The sequence below is a fragment of the Hirundo rustica genome, chromosome W, assembly GCF_015227805.2.
Source record: "Hirundo rustica isolate bHirRus1 chromosome W, bHirRus1.pri.v3, whole genome shotgun sequence".
NCBI classification, from domain to species: Eukaryota; Metazoa; Chordata; class Aves; order Passeriformes; family Hirundinidae; genus Hirundo; species Hirundo rustica.
In genome coordinates this window covers 30,342,358-30,362,792 of record NC_053487.1, presented here as the reverse complement: position 1 = coordinate 30,362,792, position 20,435 = coordinate 30,342,358, and the positions used below count along the sequence as shown (strand labels likewise).

General features: G+C 46.4%; 1 protein-coding gene across 2 annotated transcripts in view; it reads left to right on the top strand.

The window, feature by feature from the left end:
- EDA (ectodysplasin A) overlaps positions 1-20,435 on the top strand; it is an 82,608-nt gene that overhangs the window by 10,847 nt on the left and 51,326 nt on the right. The window lies entirely within an intron of this gene.

Genomic DNA, 20,435 nt, shown 5'->3' with positions numbered 1-20,435 from the left:
CACCCCACAGGGTGAGTGGTTTAGGGAGCTCTGTTGACTGGGGGCCAATGGAGATGTGTGTGGCAGCTGGAACTGCAGGAGGATGAGGAATCAATTTATCTTTACATCCAGTGAATTGTGCTGCTTGTTTTGGAGATCAAGAATTGCTTGTTGGGCTGGGCTGAGTTTGGGCCCCTCGTGGGTTTTTCCACCAAGATCTGCCAGGGTTGGTGTCCATTGGGAAAAGGAACCTGTGTCTTGGTTTAGAAAGACAGGTGTCTGCCAGGGAAAGCTGGAGCTTTCCTTGGAATGGAGAATGTAAACCTCCACCCTCCAAATTATTATAATTTTGCAATTAAGGGAGCTTTCAGGCAAAGATATGGGAATAGGAATAACAGTTCTTTACTAGGAATATTAAAAATACAAATGTAGTAGTACAAAAACCAAGCAAATAAACAAAAATTCCTAGAAACACTGACAGAATACGACCTGACACCTTGTTAGTCAGGGTGTGATGCAATTGCCAGAGAAATCCCCCAAGGTAGCCCTCACTACCTGGTCAACTCCAGGAGTGGCCACCTCCAGGTCTGGCTTTGACCTGAGTAGCAGTACAGAGCAGGGCTGCTTCTGCTCTCAACAGCAGCCAGTGGTACAGCGTCTAGGATCAGGGCGAAGAACAGGGAGGAGCCTTCTGTGTGTTTCTCAAAGGAGTTTATTCCCTGAGATGGTCAGGGACGAAAAGACACCCAAAAGGCATTGGACACAGTTTTTAAAACAGGGGAGGTACAGGAGGAGGGTACAATTCTTCAACCAATCAGGGATACAACAGGGAGGAGATTAAGGAGGTACTCACAATATGATAATCAATAGGAAAGACAATGGCAATGGAAAGGCTCACATGGGCCAATGGGGCCTTGTGGAATAGGGGAGTTCCTGGGAGGAGTTTAGGCAGGGGGTTGGGACAACAAGGACTGACAGGGAACTTTCTAGAACAAAGGGCAGGGATTAGGGAGGATTGACATTTATGTAGATGGAGTAAAAGGCAGGTCTAGGGAGTGAATGACAACCAGGTGAGGAAGGAGAAAACTTTGGGTAAAACCATCCACTTCAGGGGAGAAATAGGAACAAACCATTCAAAAGGGTTTTCAAAAATATACATAAAGGAAAATACACCACCTCAAGGGTGTTGGGAGCAGTCCAAAATAAGTCCTCCTGGAGTGACAGATGTCGTTCTGTTGCAGTAGAGATGATCCTGTAGAAAGGGTCCAGTGTTGGTGAGATGGGTCTGTGTTGCTAGAGGACACAAAGAGAAAATGATACTCACACACTCTCTGACTCCAAGAAGAAGAAGCTTTATTATGATGACCTCACATATATAGATTCTGGACAATGACCAGGGATTGGAGAATAAGGTTACCACCTCTCCATCCCACTGGCCAGGCTAGAAGTCCATCAGTTGACCCTCATCAGAAAGGAATGTGAAAAACAACTCTTTTTTATGTTACAAGTGTGAGAAAACCCCACTACAGAATTGTAAACAATCAGAAAGCTAACAGAATATGGCAACAGGTCCAGTCTTCCTCTGGAATCCAGTGGAAAACTGGCTGCCCTGCTGTTCTGAAATCTCAGCTTTTATCCAGGTAGGAATGCCTGGCTCCTCCCACTGGGTAGAGCATCTCACAATGGGATGATGTAATTTTATCAGTCATGTGGTGAGCCTTAATGGCCCAGGAACAGAAGATATCCCCTGGAGGGAGGATGGGTTGTGGAAGAGATAAGGAACATTGCTCCACCTGGTTTTAACAGCTGGCCCATTAACTGAAGGCTCCTGCCCACTTTCCCCTGGAGTTGTGAGGAATGGGTTATACAAGAGATAAAGAAAAACACCTCCCCAACTGGTTTCAACAGATGGCAAATAGAATACACTTTTTTGGTTACATATTGCAACCCAAGACAACCTGTCAGGCTGCTCAGGAGGTGCCGATTGCTGCATCTGCAGAAGATCAGCAGTGTTGGGCTTTGTTGGCCAAGAGGCTTTAAGGGACACCTTGCATGGAAAGGGTTGTTCAGCCCTGGCACAGGAGTAGTGGAGTCCCCAGCCCCGTAGCTGGGTGTGGCACTTGGGGACACGGTCAATGGTGGCCTTGGCAGTGCTGGGGGAATGGTTGGACTCTGATCTCAGAGGGCTTTTCCAACCTCAATAATTTCATGATTTTTCTCAGGCTTCTACTATTATTGCTCAGTGCTGACATGCTCAGATTGGAAGAACTTGGGTTATTTTATACAGGATCCTTGTTTCTTTCTTTCCCTCTGAAATCTCCACAACAGAACCATTTGCACATAAATGAAGCAGAATTTTTGGCCAGCTCTTGTGCACACCTGTGCACTCCCATTACCCACCAGGAAATTGCTGCCCTGAAATGCTGCTCTTAAAATATTTGCCAAAAAATGCTTTGGGAAAGCTAAAAATTATTCTTTTGAGATTTCTCACATGGTCAGTTGTGAATTTAGGCTGCACAAAAAGAGGTTCTTGAAGCAAATTAACTGTTCTTAGAAGCAGTGAGGTGAGTCAAGATGGGACCACCCTGTTCCCATGGGCAGAAACCCCTTCCACTATCCCAGGTTGCTCCAGCCTGGCCTTGGACCTTTCCAGAGATGGGGCAACCACAGTTTCTTCCATAAAATGATGGAAAACACTGGGCTGGAGGGGCTCTGGTGAATATAGGATTTTTTAATATATAGGATGATTTAATTTCTGTTTCAGTAGCTCTGTTTGCCATCGGGGGCTGGGGTCAGCTGGGGTGAGGGAGGAGGATAGAGGGGATGAGGCAGCCAGCCCGTGCTCCAGCAAGGCAGGATTTCCAGTAGGAGAATACCCTTGGAAGAGTGTGCTTGTGCCCATAGCCATTAAGCTCCATAATCTTGGTGTCTGTATCGACTTACAAATGAAAGCTTGCAGTAATTTGGAGCAGCATTTGAATTGTGAGTGGTAGTGATGATTCTGTGCTTGTCTTTTAATGCTGAGTTTAGAGGCTTTGAGGTTTGGATAAAAAAAAAACAAAAAACAAACCAATGAAACCACAAAAAAGACATTGGAAGCATAGCTGAACAGGTGGAACAAATTTGTTAAATCTCTTATTGGGAAAACAGCAACTTGCTTTTAAGAAATAAATCAATCTGCAGCTCAGTGTTTCATAATGAGGAGTGGGATAGAAAAATCTAAAAATATCTCCAAATGAGAGCTAATGCTCCAAAGGAACAGATCCAAACTAGAATATAATATTGTGGTTACAATAAGGTTTTTAAAGTTCATTGAGATCCTTGCTGGGATGCAGATGGGACTTAAAGAGCCAGCATATCTCCCTTGGCCAGGTCTAGTTTTTATTTGTATAATAACTTATATGTATTGCCAGTAGCTCACAGAGTCCCTGGTCAGGATTGGGAAACCATGATGAGTTCATCCCCTCTGCCTGCTGAGACAATATATTCCCCAAGAACTGGGGGAGGGAGGTGTCTATCAACTGAAGCAAGTGATTATGTGCTTGAAGAGGCAGGAAAAAGCAGAGTTTTAACCCTCTGAACCTTTATGTACCTCAGATCTTCTCATCAAGACCCATCTCAAGGGTCTTTGTCCTTTGGCTACCTTTGCCCTGTGCTTCCTCCTGTGGCATGAGCTTTAGCAGCTGATTTTAATAAAGTCAAGGAACTTTTCCAGGTGGAAAACGTGTCCTGGGTTTTCAGGAGATGAGTCATCTGTACTGTTGTCTCTGTTATCATGGAACCACGGAATAGTTTGTGTCAAAAGGGGCCTTAGTGATCATCTCGTTCCACCCCCTTTTCTGCTCCTTTCCTTAATTTCCCCTGTGCTGTTCAGGCAGCAGAGCCAGGTCCACTTCCATTTTTCTTGGAAAATGATTCCACAGCCTCATCCCTCTCTCAGCAGGTTCTTCCTAGCATCATTCCAGAGTTTCCCTTGCTCAGCAGAGCCGGGGTGTTCTGTCACACCCAGCCAGGCCAGGCTGGGGCACTGCCATCACCTTTTATGCTCCATTGTCCCTTTCTTTTGGGACTTACTGAGGGTTCCTGGGCACAGGGGGCTTCTTCCAGTGCTGCTGTGGAGTAGCTGCTCCCAACTAACCAAATCCACATGGACAGCTGTTGCTTAGAGGGGAGTGGGTAAGTGCATCCATAAAGTTTGGGATTTGTGCCAGAGAGAGTGCAGCCAGTGCATGGCCATCGCTCTCTGGGAGCCCTCGGCACATAAACCCAGGGGAACAAACCCCAAAACCTCTCCAACTTCCAGATTCCGGTTGAGGGAAGAATCTAGGTGTTGTGGAGTTGTAAATGAAAATGCCAGTTTTTCGCAGCTGGGTGTTCCCATGCACTAGCACCGGGTTTGCTCAGGGTCAGGGATTGTGTGTGATGGCACAGCTTTGTTTTGGGTGCAGAGAAGGTTTACCTGAAACTGCTTTAGGCTGGATTTTAGGAAAAAGTTATTTCCCCAGAGGGTGTTTTGGCACTGGGCAGGCTCCCTAGGGAATGGTCACGGCTTCAAGGCTGCCAGAGCTCCAGGAGCATTTGGACAACGCTCCCAGGCACAGGGTGGGATTGTTGGGGTGTCTGTGCAGGACCAGGAACTGGATTGATGGTTCTGTGTGTTCCTTTCAACTCAGGATATTCCATGATGCTGATTTTGGTGATGGGCAGGTTGCAGTGGTAGTGCCACTGTCCTCTTCTGTACCAGGCTGAGATGCTGTCCTGGGTTACAATGTAAGATGTGCCCAAAGTATGTATTCTATCACCATCTACATGAAATGTTGAAACTAAGTTGTGCACTGTTTCCCTTGCCCCCTGCCTCCAGACTATCATCTGTTAATGGTCCATCAATGCCCTGCTGCATGACTCATAGATAACTCCCTCCAGGAGCTATCTCTGTTTAATAGGCAATCAAGGACCCATTGCAAGACTGATAAAATGATATCAGTCCATTGTGAGATGCTCTGCCCAGGGGGAGGAGCCAAGCATTCCCACCTAGATATAATCGGGGCCTTGGGACAGCACAGGCAGCCTTACCCACTGGATTCCCAGAGGACAAGAGCTACCAGACCTTTCTGCGGGAACACTGCTTCAACAAGACCACTTCATCTGGACTGCTACCACCACGGTTTCAGGTTGTATTCTGACTCTGTCAGTGATCTTTTGTACCATTGCATGTGTTTTATTTTATTTTACCTTTTTATTTTCTCTCCTATTAAATTGGGTTTTTTTCTGACTTGGAGTCTCTTGCTGGTTTTGCCTTCAAGCCAGCACAGATGCCCTCAGGGTGACAAAGGCCAGTGCTGCTGGTGCCTTTACCATGGTCAGTGTTTGGCTGGGTCCAACCAAACCATTGGGGCTGCCATTTTCCTTTGGAAGCATTTATGAGTCCAGGGATGCTTTTCCATGGCTGGGATTCCCTAAGTGCATTGTACCATCACTTTCTGCCTCAAACCTCAGCTCAGACTTCAAGGACTTATTTTTCACCTTGCAACTGTCACCATCCCCAGCCTGGTCATTGTGCTGGGATCTGGATGGATCCATGGGTTTGGAAACTCCTCCTGTTGCTTTAGTGCTTAGAGGGGCGCATGTGGTGCTGATTTGGGAAGCCCTGCTCTCCATTTGCTTCCGTGGTTTGTGAGAGCTGGAATGTGATGCCCGGGATCCCCACTCTGACCACGATGGCCCCTCTGGCCGAGAGCCATCCGGAGTGGCCAGGCGGCAGGGATTTGGCACCCATGGGTGCTGCTGGAGCTGCTAAAGCTTTTGGGAGGTGCCAGTGACTCACTTCAGCCATGCTGCCAGCAATTTTTTAAGGCTGAGGGGTTGGTGGAGCCTTTGTGTTCCTGCTTTGAAGCCCCAGCCTGAAAATGTTGTAATGAGATTTTATGATGTATTCTGGCAAGGCCTGGTTATTTTGTGTGTGGATTTATTGTCTAATGAATTGAGTGATTTTGAAATTTTTTGTGCAGTGCTTTTTTGGAAAGGACATTGTATTTTGTTTATGGGATGTGTGAGTTTTTATGAAACTTTATTTAGCTTTTAGCAAGAATAATCTTTATTCAACAAATAGTGCAAATAAATCTTTAATTGAACAAATATGTGCCAACTTTCAAACACAGTAACAAACAATGACATGAAACAAGGAAACTTTGGAGCAATATAGAACTTTAAACATAGTATTAAAAAAAAAAACCCAAAACAAAAAAACACAAAACCCCTAACAAAGCAGATTTTGGGCTGTGTAGAGGAGCATGGTTATGTGGGACCTGCCAAGATGGAGGGAGCAGAGCAGGGAATGTGGCTCCTGGTGGCTTTCCAGGGGTGCCCAGGGATTGGGGTGCCCCCCATGCCGGGGTTTGGAGGGAGTGGGAGCTACTGGATGTACCTGGGCTGTGGGAGCAGATGTGGGATCTTTGTACATCCCAGTCCTTCCTGAGCTGCCTTCCCAGTGGGGCATTGCCAGCTCCAAGGAGGGATGGGGGGCACCCAGGGGTTTAAGATTTGCTTCTTCCAGCTCCACGTTGTCTTCAGGCTCTTAGAGGGCACCCAAGGGGCTCTGAGCTCTGTGTTGCTGTAGTGTCTTGTGTGAGATCCCTGGGAAATGGGATGAGCATTCCCTGCTCCTCTTTATTCTTGCCTGCTGCCACTTCGGCTGCAAATGGAGATTCCCATCCCCTGCACTGCATGTAGCTGGAAATCCCTGAAAAACTCTCAAATCCAGCATGAAAGGGTTTGAAATGAGGAAAGGAAACCCTCAACATTTGTTTCATTCCACTTTTTGGGGTTTTGGTCTTTAGGGAAGATGGGCAGAGTCACCTTTCTCTTTATTTCCTTATTAATCTGATCCTACTGGATTTCCTTCCTTGTTCCAAATATGGAACATTTCTTTTATATCCCTGGAAGTGTCCAAGGCCAGGTTGGACAGGGCTTGGAGCAACCTGGTCTGGTGGAAGGTGTCCCTGCCCATGACAACGGGTGGAACTAGATGGGCTTTAAGGTCCCTTCCAACCCAAACCACTCCAGGATTCTTTGCAAATAATTATCCTAAACTATGGAAGGAGTTTACTACTGAAGATGCTCATACAGCTGCTGCTTTTCCCTGAAACTTCCTATATTGATGACAAAATTACTTGGCAGGAAGAGATCAAGCTCTGCATTTAAGTGACTTCCCTACATCTTCAAATCCCAGGAATTACAGGAATATGAACCCTGATATTTCTTCTTTCTCTGGGAAGAGCATTTTTAGCCCTTCATTGCCCTTTTCAGCCCCTGGAACTGGAACAAAAGAGCTTTTCTTCTAAAAGTGAGCTGTGGAATTGGGTGTTAATGGAAACTAATTAATGCTGAATGGAAAATTCCTTCTCAGCTATGTTTTGCCATTCTCTTTTATAGCACCAACCTACCAGACCTCTCTAGGGCTGCCCATACTTTTCCAGGAAGGATAAATGAAGCTTATGTTTCCAGAATGGGAGATGGAGGCATCTCACCCCTCCATGCACCCTTGGCTTGATTTGACCCAACATTCTCCAGACCTTTGAGTGATCCTAGAAGGGCCCAGTGCTGCTCTGTGCACCCACCTCGACTTCAAAGACCCCCTTTTTCCTTGGATTTGGCCTCATTTTCTGTTTCAGACAATCACAGGATCATTCAGATTGGAGAAGCCCTCTGAAATCATTGAGTCCAACCCTTCCCCAGCACTGCCAAGGCCACCACTAGCCCACATCCCCAAGTGCCACATCCACATGGCTTTTAAACCCCTCCAGGGATGGAGACTCCACCCCTGTGCCAGGGCTGGACAACCTTTTCCATAAGAAATTTTCCCTGATATCCAACTAAACCTGTCTTGGCACAACTTGAGACTGTTCCCTCTCATCCTGTCCCTGTTCCCTGGGAGCAGAGCCTGACACCCCCCCCCTTTCAGGGAGTTGTGCAGAGCCAGAAGGTCCCCCCTGAGCCTCCTTTTTTCCAGGCTGAGCTCCCTCAGCTGCTTCTGTTGTTCCAGACTCTTTTTCAGCTCTGTTCCCTCCTCTGGACACAGGAAAAGCCCTGAAGAGCAGCAGGAGATTGTTGGGTTGGGGAGTTTCACCCCATTCATAAATGGGAAGGTGTTGCTGCTGAGGAGCCTCCATGGCCAAAGTGGCAGAGTTGGCTGAGCCAACATTTTTCTGTTCCATCTCCCAAGCATGGCCCTGAGCCCCTACCTCCAGCCAGAGCTCTGCCTAAAGCTCTCTGAGCTCTTCTGGCCTTTCAGAGACAAATGCCCAACAGTGGAGGGAAACACTTGCCTGTGCTTTGTTTTGAAATCCATATTAAATCAGAAGATCAAGGAGTTGCTGTCTATGCAGAGGGATGGAGGAAAGCCATTGATGTGCCAGATGTGTGGTTGGAACATCTGTGGTTGGAGGTGCTCTGGCCAGGATTTCTCTGCTGAGGAAAGCAGGGAGGTGGTGCCTGAAGGGGCTGCAAGTGGTGGTTTCCTCTCCGTGGTAAATCCATCTTTTTCCTTAGGTAGGACATGGCTCAAATCCATAGAGCATCCAGGGGTGGTGTTAAGGATAAACTTGTTGGATTCATGATTGGCATTTTTAACTACTTCAATTCCCAGTTAGTGAGGTGAGAGAGGATAATTCCCTGTAGGAGCAAATTGAGCATCAAAGCTGTTTGTCCTTGCTGAGCTGGGCTCCAGACACTCCTAGTCTCCAGCAGAAAGTGGGATGGGGACTGTAGTGTTGGGAGCTGTCAGTATGGAGATGATCCACATCCTCATCTCTGGATGAGCCCAGAGGAAAGGGACATTCCTCAGGCTGAGGCTGCATCCCATGAGGATCAGGGGGACAATTGCATCTGGCATTGGTACTGGTATCTTTCTAAAATGCAGGAGGGAAGGAGCACTGGCAGGATCTTGGTGCTTGGCCAGTTTGGTGATAGACCCCAGTTAAGGATGGTGAGGTCCAGAGCACAGACCAATTTGTTCACATTCTCTGTGAGGAAAAGCTTTCCATTGCGCTCGCTGCCCACACTTCCATTCCTTTCCAGATCTCCCCATCCCTCCCCGGTTGTGGCTTCAGCCATCCCCCTGCAGGATGAGGGCTCAGAGCTGCCCCTTGGGTGGGAGGACATTTCCACATCCCTGTGGGATGTGCAGGTGTCTGTGTGCCACAGCTGCCAAACTTTTTTCCCTGGGATAGACCAGGATCCCGCGAAGCCTTGGCTGCTGGAATTCCTGTCAGTGGATCACCTGCTCCCGGTTGGAAGTGATAAGTCCTCTCTGTCTCCATGTCAGCAGTCTGTCAGGCCCACAAGTGTGTTGGCAGGAAGCCGCCTTCTCTCCCAGGCTCCTGGATCACAAGAGGAGGATCAACCAGATGTCCTCAAAATCCTGCATATCCTGAGTCTGACATGCAGCTGGCAGGGAAAACATCAGTCCCTGTCCATGGAATCTCTTCCGGGTTTTGTAAAAACAGAACCCCTTCAGATCTCTCCATCCCTCCTGCCTCTCTGTGGTCTGTGCTGGGCTCCAACCTCTTTTGGGGTGGTCAAAATGGAACCTTGTGGAAGACTAGAAAGGTGCTGAGCTTCTCCTGCAGGGACTGCAAGGAATGTGACACTTCAGCTGGTTTTCCCTATGGATTTAAGGAAGGGGGGGGGTCAGGGCAGCAGGGCTTGGAGGATATCAATAATTCAACCAAAGAAGTAATTTATTTGCATCAAGTTTGGCATTTAAATGCTCATGGATAAGCAGGAATAATGCATAGGATTTGTGGTACCTGTTTAAAATAGCTCTGTTGGAGTCCCAAACCAGACATGGAGGGTTTGGATTTCAGACCATCCTCTTGCTCCAGGATCTTCCTTTGGAAAAAATGCAATATTCTGTGCTAGCAGCTTGTGCTGCCCCAAAGATCCTCCTGTTTTTAGGATGCAGATTTTGATCTCAATCTGGGAGTCAGAGCACACACTTGAACAGCATCTTAATGAGGTTATGGATGAGAACTGTAATAAATACAATAGACCAAATTCAATAAATCAAATTTTAGAATTTATTTTGAGACAAAATAACAGTCTCTGATAGCCACAATTAAAAGGTCAGCGTCAAACCCCGGGGTTTCGGCACTGGGTGAACACGGTAACACACTCTGACAGTATGTCACCCCCCAAGTTCACATTTTCGGTCTGAGGCGGTCCATTTTTATACACTGGTTCGCTGAGGAAAAATCGGGACTCCAAGACTCCCCCTTCCGAGGCAGCCTCATTAGATATTCATGGTCGGGTTCTGGTGGGGTTGAAAGGATCTTCTCAGGAGAACAATGTCTTGATTGCTGTGTCTGGGGACGGTGTAGAGATGTTAATGTCGGGCGGGGACAGATAAGATATCGATCTGATGTAATCATTTGGTTCTCCGGGTTCTCCATCTCCCTCTTCCGTCGTTTTGTTCTCCTCTAACGATTCCCGGCAGAAGTTTTCTCGTGTCCCTTTTCATGTAATTCTTGGCATACTTTTCTCATGTCCCTCCCTTGCAATCTCTAGCAAAGGAATTCCTCGTGTCCCCCTTCGTGCTGTCTCAGTCCCAGTTAACCCGTGGTATACATGATTAGAAATGAACTTACATCTTACAGAGAATGAATTACATATTATAACATTTAACATGAATTAACTTTAGGACATATATTACAAGAACTATTTATTATCTGTTAGAATAGGCCTTTTATTCCACTGGCAGCCTAATTTGCATGGTTTGTTGTAATTGACACCATAAAATGTTTAAACAAAAGTACAGCTAGAAATTAAATTTACAGGCATTGAATTCAATAGCATCAGAATAAACCTCTGATTTGTTTTTTTCCTTTGGCAAGAAAGTGATTCACTCAAATTAAATTTAGGAAAAGCTCTCAACTTGGAAGGAGGAATTTAATGAAAAAAAGAGGCATCTCAAACTGCTGGAGCAGCCCGGGGGAAAGCTGGGATTTCACTTGGACAAGGCTGCTGAAGGGAAATTGTGCTGGCTTGAAGGCAAAACCAGCGAGAGACTCCAAGTCAGAAAAAACAATTTAATAGGAGAGAAAAAAGGTAAAATAAAATAAAACACATGCAGTAGTACAAAAGATCACTGACAGAGTCAGAATACAACCTGAAACCATGGTGGTAGCAGTCCAGATGAAGTGGCCTTGTTGAAGCAGTGATCCCGTAGAAAGGTCTGGTAGCTCTTGTCCTCTGGGAATCTAGTGGATAAGGCTGCCTGTGCTGTCCCAAATCCCAGATTATATCCAGGTGGGAATGTTTGGCTCCTCCCCCTGGGCGGAGCATCTCACAGTGGGCTGATATCATTTTATCAGTTTTGTAATGGGTCCTTGATTGCCTATTAAACAGAGATAATTCCTGGAGGGAGTTATCTATGAGTCATGCAGCAGGGCATTGATGGGCCATTAACAGAAGATAGTCTGGAGGCAGGGGGCAAGGGAAACACTGCCCAACCTAGTTTCAACAGCTCATGTAGATGGTGATAGAATACATACTTTGGGCACATCTTACATTGCAACCTAGGACAGAAATTCAACTGTTTTGGGTGGGACAGGTGTCCCAAAATCCTGCATCAGCTGCTGCTGGCAGCACTCGTGCAGGCAGGATGGTGCCTTCGCTGTCCATCTGTTCCATTTTTTCATGCTCTGGCAACTATTTTGGAGGCACTGAGGGGTTGGGATGGAAGCAGATTGGTGGGAGTGTTCCCTGGAATTGTCCAAGGCTGGGTTGGACAAGGTTTTGGAGCAACCTGGGATAGTGGAAGGTGGGAAAGGAGTGGAGGAAGATGAGCTTTAAGGTCCCTTCCAACCCAAGCTATTCCAGGATTATTCTATGATAGTTTGGAAAATCAACCTGAAGTTGATCCTTGGGTGAAGGAGTTGGGAACTGCGCTGTGTCCCAGCCATTCCTGAAGGACTGGAGGCATTTTCCAGGGGCTCCTGTGGCAGTTCATCCCCTCCTGCTGCAGAGCATGCAAGGTGGCTCTGGAAAAGATTTTATGGCACTAAAAGGGGTGTCACCATGTCCACCCCCAAAAGAAGTCATCAAACCCCCGGCCACTTCTGCTCTGATTTCTGCGGCAAACATTATAAAAAAATATATTGTGAGCAAATGGTCTCTGGGTGAGGTTTAGATTCCCTTTTATTGTTTGGAATTTTGGGTTTAGTGTTATGGCTGGGATTTGTATAGTCAGAACTAATTTGTAGCATCTAGGACCGAGGCTTGGAGTGGTGCAGGAATTGGGATTGAGCTGCTGGAGACATTAGTGGGGGGAGCACGTGTTCTCTGGGGTCGGGGCTGCCAGGATTTATGGCCTGTGGGTTCTCGGGAGCTGATCCAGAAAGAATTCTGGTAGTCAGAAGATAAACAGGGAAAGTTTAGCACACCTGTGCCTCTCCCTGGATCTTTGAGGTGCCGAGTTGGGGTTTGGAGGGTCATCCGCAGGTTCATGCTCTGAATCCCAAGGGATTTGTCCAAAATTTCCTCAGTGAGATGTGGCTGTAGAGGATATTCCCCAACAGGATGGGTTTTGAAGCTTAAAAAGCTCTGTCCCAAAGGTTTGTAAATTGAGGTAATGAAAATTGGGGTAATGATGAAGCACATTGAAAGCTTCAGGTCTTTGCCAGCTCCTGGGCAGTTTACTAAACTTATAGTGGCTTTTGCACCTTGATTTCCTCCTGAAATCCTTCCTGGATCAGGGTGAAAACCACCACCTGTGTCTGTAGAGGACATGGAAAATCGGAGATAAGTGAACTAAAAGCAACTTTTTAAAAGAAATAAAGCTGTCATACATAAACACCTCAAGGGGCAGTGCTGGAAACTACATTTTCTTGGCCAGGTCATGCACAAACTAAGATTAATTAATTAATTTCTGTTGCTGCAGCGGGGAATTCTCCATGTTGATTTATTCTCTTTTTGACTATTTTTACCTTTGGTTCCTATTGCTCCACTGGTTGCTTCTCACTCTTTCCCAACTAAACCTCTAAGAGTTCAAGGATCCATGAGATTTGTGTCTTGTTTAGGTCTATTTTTTTTCTCTATATGATTATTTGGATTGGTTTACCAGGAGAAATCCAGCCCTTCACCCACTGGGTGCGGCAGGTTCTGTGCATTGGCTCTACAGAAAATAAGAATTAATTTAGCATGAGTTGTTTGACTTTGGGATAAACTGGGAAGAAGGAGCATCTTGCTGTGCCAACACCTGCTAAGAGCACACTTTGCTGGTTTATGAGGGATTTGTCATGCCCAAACTGGAGATTCTGAAGCAGAAATAAAGCTTTTTACCCTCTTTTCTCAGTTGCTTTGTAGTGTAAAGGGCCAAGTAGGGCCCTCTGCTGGGGTTTGCAGTGTTAATCAGTGATTAACAAAAGGAAAGTTGTGAAATTAGGGAAGACACAGAATTTAATGCCTGCAGTTTTATAATTGTGTAGTTTAGGGTTTTTTCACTTCAAATTAGAGGGTTTTGGTAACATGATAAGCTGCTGTTATACGTCAGAGGCACAGGACTTGAATTTGAAATTTGATTTTTCTAGCACTGTTTGTTAAGAACAGATTCTCCTTGTATTTACTGTCAGTTCCTCTGGCTTCTCTTTTTCTTTGTAAATGACACACTGGGAATGATGTTGTTGGAATTTGGGGGTTTAGAGTGAGGGTTTTTGGCTCAGGCAATGGAGACATTTTTTGGCTTGCTATCCCTGGTCAGGTGATGTGCGATGACAAAGGTGACCCCAAATAGGTCCCTTTCACCCCAAACCATCCTGTGAGTGTGGGATTCTGTGTCTCCACATCAAAGCCCAGGGGAGCAGCTAGCCTGGGAGCATGTCTGGGCAGGGACAGGAGGGAAACGGGGAGCAGAGCTGCTATTAAATGGATTATTCTCAACATTATTCATCAGCCAGGGTTGAGTGATAGCCTCAGATATGGTTGTGTTTATGTTGGGGGGTTGTGTGTGTTGCTGATGGGAAAGTGGAGCCTTGCTCTGGGGAGGAACTGGTTTTATACTGGTTTCATACCAATTTTGGGGAAGTGTTAGTAAACAGGCTGCTGTTTATATTGCCATTTATATTTACATCTATATTTATATACATGCATTGGGGTTTTTTGGGTAGGGGAACTGTCCATCCTTAGCCCATGGACATCTCCATGGACACAGAACCACAGAGGCTGTGGCTGCCCCATCCCTGGAAGTGTCCAAGGCCACATTGGATGAGGCTTGGAGCAACCTGGGCTAGTGGAAGGTGTCCCTGCCCATGGCAGGGGGTGGAACTGGATGAACTTTAATTTCCCTCCCAACCCAAACCAGTCTGGGATTCTGGGAATCTTCATAGCCCTACTGGGGACATGATCTTGTCCTCTGGGCTTTGAGTGTTTGTGACCCAGGTTGTGCCATGTTATGGGTTAACACAGTTTGGTTTTTAGTTAAAACGGAATATGGAATATTGCCCTGTCAGGACCTTAGAATTGTTTTGGAAAGGCCAGGGACCTATCAGAAGCCAATTCTTAGCTATTGGCATAGGGTTTGACCACTGAGGAAGCTGAATGCAACTTTTGGTAATACCCATATGTGAAAAACGCCAATCACTTGTTTTAAAATTTTGAAAGTTTAATAGTAAATAAAATTGTTATAAAAATAGAATTAGAGTAATAAAAAAAATTGAACAATTAGGGTTAGGACAATACGAGACAATAAAAACAAAGAAACAGATGTCTGGGTGCCTTCCTGAGTGAAAAGCTCTGAAGAAGGACTGAGCAATAGCCTGTTGAATATTCATACATTTCATACATGATGCATAAATTCCATTCAAACAAAGAATTCTCTCTGGTTAGTGCCACTTTTTTTTTTTCTTTTTCCTTAATCTCTGTGGCGTCTTTTTGAGTCTGAGCAAGGCAGAAGTTGGTCTCTTCTGATAAGGAAGTAATAAATTCTTTTTCTCTGAAAGATTTATGTTTTCTTGTGGCTGGTATATAAAACCTACATTTTAACTACAAAACTACATTTACCATGCTATCAAAATATTAATACAACATTAACAATCAATACAACATAATACATATAGTAAATATCTTGCATAGAGCCATATAATATGCACATTTCACACATATAAAGCTGAGACTGTGCTTCAGCTGGTCTCTTTTCCTCCCTACCTTGGAAGAGGTAACAGGGCCGGTCCCACTCTGCTGCGTGGCCCCTCGGGGCCCCCCCCCCACTCTCTCCCCAGCTGCCAGCGAGGAGGAGGGGAGGCTGCCGCTTATGTCTGCCGAGCCCCTGAGAGCAGCTTTGGGCATGGCTGGTCTGGTCCTGCTCCACCGCGGGTCCCCCCTGGGCCTGCGCACAGCCCGGCTGGCCCCTGCCCGGGCCAGGCTTTTCCCGGGAAGGTGCCGGGACCAGTGACTCCCGGGCCGGGGGAGGAGAATATGCCCCTTCCTGGCCTGGATCGGATTTCCAGCAGCTGTAAGGCACCCTGCTGCTGAGCTGCGGGGGCTGAGCACCACCCCCCCCCCCCCCCCCCCCCCCCCCCCCCCCACCTCTGCTGACTCCCGGGCAGAGGAAGAAAGTGGGGAGGAGGAAAGCCCAGCCTGCTGGAGAGACTATGCAGATAAGATCAAAGGAAGCTTTGCAGCTGGGCAAGTCGCCCTGCAGCAGCCAGAACCCAAAGACTCTGGCCCAGCCCAGTGAGGCCTGACCCTATCACCTTCGGTCACCGAAGAGAAGAACCATTGTGCCTCCTGCAGACCTGGGAGAAGTTAACTCTTTCTTTGATGGATGAGACTTACAAAAGCACCGGCCCTTCTCTGAGTGAGAACAAAGTGATTGAACTGTAAAGAGACATAGCATGAAACTAAAGTCAGTGGAGAGAGAGAGTAAAGGTCCTAAGTGGGAGAAAGGATTGAAGAGTTGATTCATTTGGCTGGATTTCTCTTGTGAAATCATGGAGAATGGACTAACTTGCCCTGTAATATATGAATGCTGTTTGGGGGGATGCATGGCTCTAGTTAGAACAGAGGAAGAAAAGTGATATGAAGCCATTTGCTCCTAAGGAAAAAGGAGATCTCCAGTTCTTGAGGTGATTTTGGAAATAGAAGAAGCGAATCTTTGTTTTATACTAAAGAGGCATCCTTAAATGGTACCCTAAATAAGCAGACATGGCCCATATGCAGTGTTGAGAAAGCTGCTAATGGGAAGGACTTCACAAAAGCAGGTTCCTGGGCAGCTGTCTTTGTGAGAGTTGAGACCCACAAGAGAACTGTTCTATAGTCGGTGGGGAATCTCCATGGAGGTTCTAAGAGAGATTCCTCTTCCAAGGAAGTGATGAGAAATTATTTTTAAATGGTGAAACTGACTGAAAATTACAGGTTTTGTCTCTTTACGTTGTTTGTGGGAAAATGAAAGTAGTGGGGGAGGAAAAGTGTTTTGGAAGATTCATTTTTTGATTCTTATTTTCTTCTTTTGGTGTGTGTTAATAAAACTATCTTTGTAGCCTTTAAGTTTAGGCCTGCTTTGCTTCTAATCCTTTCTCACAGCAGAGTAAACACTGAAACCATCACATGCCAGTACATTTTCCTTTTCCCTGGTTGAGAGTTTACTGGGTCTGGTTGTGACAGGAAGAGCTGACTGCCCTGACTGTTGGTGGAAAGACTCCAGTGCTACATGAGATGTGTCTCAAAATCTGCTTGTCAGTGAATAACTGCTGCTAAAAAGATAGCTGGCATTGGTGTCAAGAGGAGACACTGGAACATGGATGGAGCTTTAGCTGCAGCAGAGCAGAGGGTTCAGGAAGGGTGCTGGAGGTGCTAAGCAAGGAAAAAGGTGGAGGACCAGCTTCTACTGCTGCCTGCTCACACATTCCCTGCCCGGAGTGTTCTGCTTACACTAAATGCTGCTTTCTCACTTCACAACATCACACAGAATCACTGAAGTTGGAAAAGCCCTCCAAGATCATCCAATCCAACCTGGGACCACATTGTCACCCAGCCCAAAGCACTGAATGCCACATCCAGGCATTCCTTGGACACCTCCAGGGATGGACACTCCAAACCTCCCTGGGCAGCCCCTTCCAATGTGTGACCACCCTTTCCATGCAGAAATTCCTCCTGCTGTCCAACCTGCACCTCCTCTGGTGCAGCTTGAGGCTGTACTTGAAGTGAAGACCACTTTTGTTCTCCTTGTGCCTCTCGTGGAGCACAGGGTAGCGACAAGCAACTGCTGTTTGTTGTAGCTGTTGTTGCCTTTCCCTGGGTTTTCTGCCTAATGCCTGGGTAGGGAATTATCCTGATGAATATATGGAACAGGCACAGTTCCTGGCAGGATGAGGGATGAGAGCAGCTAATCCACAGGAACACAGCCTAGCCTTTTGTTGCTTCTCATTGTGGGGAGTTGTGCAGGACAGGATTTGTCAACACTCAGGGCCTGACAAAGATCCCCTGACAGCTGTGGGTGAGGCCAAAAAGCAGGGCTGGAGGGGAAGGTGTTGGGACTTGCTGCTGGAACTGTGTCTGCACACAGACATCTGGTTCAGAAATCCCTCCTCTCCTCTGGGAATGCAAAAATGACACTTCTTTTGGTATCCCATAAGAAAGCAGGTTCAGGAGGTGCAGGCGGCTCTGCATACTCAGGCCACAGGGAGTTGTTTTTTTAGCAGTGAGGTGAATTTTGGGGGGGTTACATCTTGTGCTTTTGGGGTTTCATCCCTTTCAGATGTTCTTTCTCCTTTTCTCTTTTTTTCTTCAACTCTAAAAGTTGAAAGAGTCCTTGGGTGGCTTCTCCTTTTGAAAGATGACCTTGCTGCATAAAGTTGTCTGTACTGTCCGTGCCCAGTGATATATGGGAGCATCTGGGAATGAGGGGAGGCTGCTCATAAATTCCCTGAATTTCTCTAGGATCACTCATGTACCTCAGGATACCTTCCCAGCATGGTGAGATGTTCCTCCTTTAATTCCAGCCCTGTGTGAGGAGCTGCCATGTGTAGGCAGGGCAAAGAGAAGCGGGGAATGGGCTTTTTTGGGAGTTTGGCATATTCCAGTAGTGCCAAGTGTGTCTCAATTAGTCCAGTGTGTGCATCAGTTATTTGACTGTGGTCCAAAGCAATACATTCTCCTCCTGCTTCCCTGGCCATGTGTGCTGGCTTGAAGGCAAAACCAGCGAGAGACTCCAAGTCAGAAAAAACAATTTAATAGGAGAGAAAAAAGGTAAAATAAAATAAAACACATGCAATAGTACAAAAGATCACTGACAGAGTCAGAATACAACCTGAAACCGTGGTGGTAGCAGTCCAGATGAAGTGGTCTTGTTGAAGCAGTGTTCTTGCAGAAAGGTCTGGTAGCTCTTGTCCTCTGGGAATCTAGTGGATAAGGCTGCCTGTGCTGTCCCAAATCCCAGATTATATCCAGGTGGGAATGCTTGGCTCCTCCCCCTGGGCGGAGCATCTCACAATGGGCTGATATCATTTTATCAGTCCTTGATTGCCCATTAAACAGAGATAGCTCCTGGAGGGAGTTATCTATGAGTCATGCAGCAGGGCATTGATGGGCCATTAACAGAAGATAGTCTGGAGGCAGGGGGCAAGGGAAACACTGCCCAACCTAGTTTCAACATCTCATGTAGATGATGATAGAATACATACTTTGGGCACATCTTACATTGTAACCTAGGACACCATGGTTTAATTAATTAAATTTAAAAATTCAGCCACAGGCTGTAGGTGAAGATGCTGCCTGGGGAGTGGGAACTGCTTCCAAAATACCATCATTAAATGGTGGTGTCATTCCCAAATAATCCACTTTATAAGGCTGTTTTATTGGTAGTTTCTGTGCTTTGCTGCTTCCAGAAGATCTCTCACCAGAGGCTGGTTCCTGCTCTGCTCACTCACTTCCCACCTCCACCCTGCACCTCTCCAGGCTAATAATAAAAATCTAATTGTTTTCTCTGCTGGAGAAAAAAAGGAGAGTCAGAACTGAGGCTGATGTGATCCAGACCAAGCATTTCCCTCTCCTTTGGGTGCTGGATGTCCGAGTTCTCTGGGAATAAAAACCACTAGATGCATTTCTGCTCTTGGTCACCCCAAGCTCCTTGCAGCAGCATTCTCAGTATTCTTCTTTCCATATGGGATCCTCAGTCATTTGGTTTTTCCTGTTGCAATGTTACAATTTTCTGCTGCCTTGGATTTTATTTGTGGGTTTTTCAGGCTTAGCAGGTAATGATTATAAATGGAAATTTGACTGCAGCATGTGGTTTCTGGCTGCAGTAAATTCATTCCCTGTGGACTTGGGGATGGACCCCATATGTTTTGTTCAGTGCAGATGGTTGTTTCAAACATCCATCTGCTTTATTTGCTGTTATGTTTACAGTTCCCCTTTGTAGTTCCCAGCAGCATCTCCTCTCTCTCCTCTGCTTTTGTTTATTTAAGGTTATGGTAAAATATCCCTCTCATTTGGAGCTGTTTTGTGGGAGCCTTTCCCAGCTTGGCTGATCCCAGGGGTCAGGGGAATAAAATATCATGACCTGATCTCCCAGGGGAATCCCACAGTGGTGGTTCCAGCTGGTCCCTGGTGTTGTTGCTCCTCGGGAATGGGATTTTAGCCAGACCCTGCCCTTGACCTTCCGGGGCTCTGCAGGCAGTGTGGCTGGTCATTATTGAAAAATCAAGGGTTTAATCCACTCAATTTGTAGCAAAAGTTGACCAGTGGACTCATCTTTGTTTGGGTATTGAATTGTGTGATATCCCTGGTTGTTTGTCTGTCCAGGATGATTTAGGAAACCACTTTCAACTTTAGGAAAAAAAACCCCAAATAATACAACAAACAAACCCAAACCAAGCTGTCTGAAAAATCCTAGGAGGATATATTTGATACTTTTTCCTGGCAAAAGTTAAACATTTTCCATCCTTCTTCAGTTTCAAGCCTTCAGAAGGTTTGTGGGTCCTTCTCCAGCGCATGGTGATGCCTCTCCATGTCCAGGCAGGAGCCTCAGGGAGCACCCCGAGGCTCCACAGCCTTTGCAGTTTCCCTCAGGTTTTGTGTCTCCATCATGGGCAAAATATGACCCAGGATGACATTTGGAGAGGTTGCAAAATCATCTCTGTAAACAGTTTTTGTTTTTTTTTTTTTTCTTATGCTGAGCCCCAAGCGATGTCACTGCTTGTCTTGCACAGAGAAGTAGGAAAATAGTCCCTGGCTGCAGGAGGGGGTTGTTTTCCTAATTTTCCTTCACCACAGCAGCAATTCCTGTTACTGGTGAGTGTGTGGAGTGTCTGGATGAGCCTCCCCCCAGCTCATGTCTCACCCCAAGTTGTGTGTTGGAGTTTTGTGGGACACTAGAGAGCGACTTTGGAATGGGACCTGGAGTGCCAGGACAAGGAATGGCTTCCCACTGCCAGAGGGCAGGGTTAAATGGGATATTGGGAAGG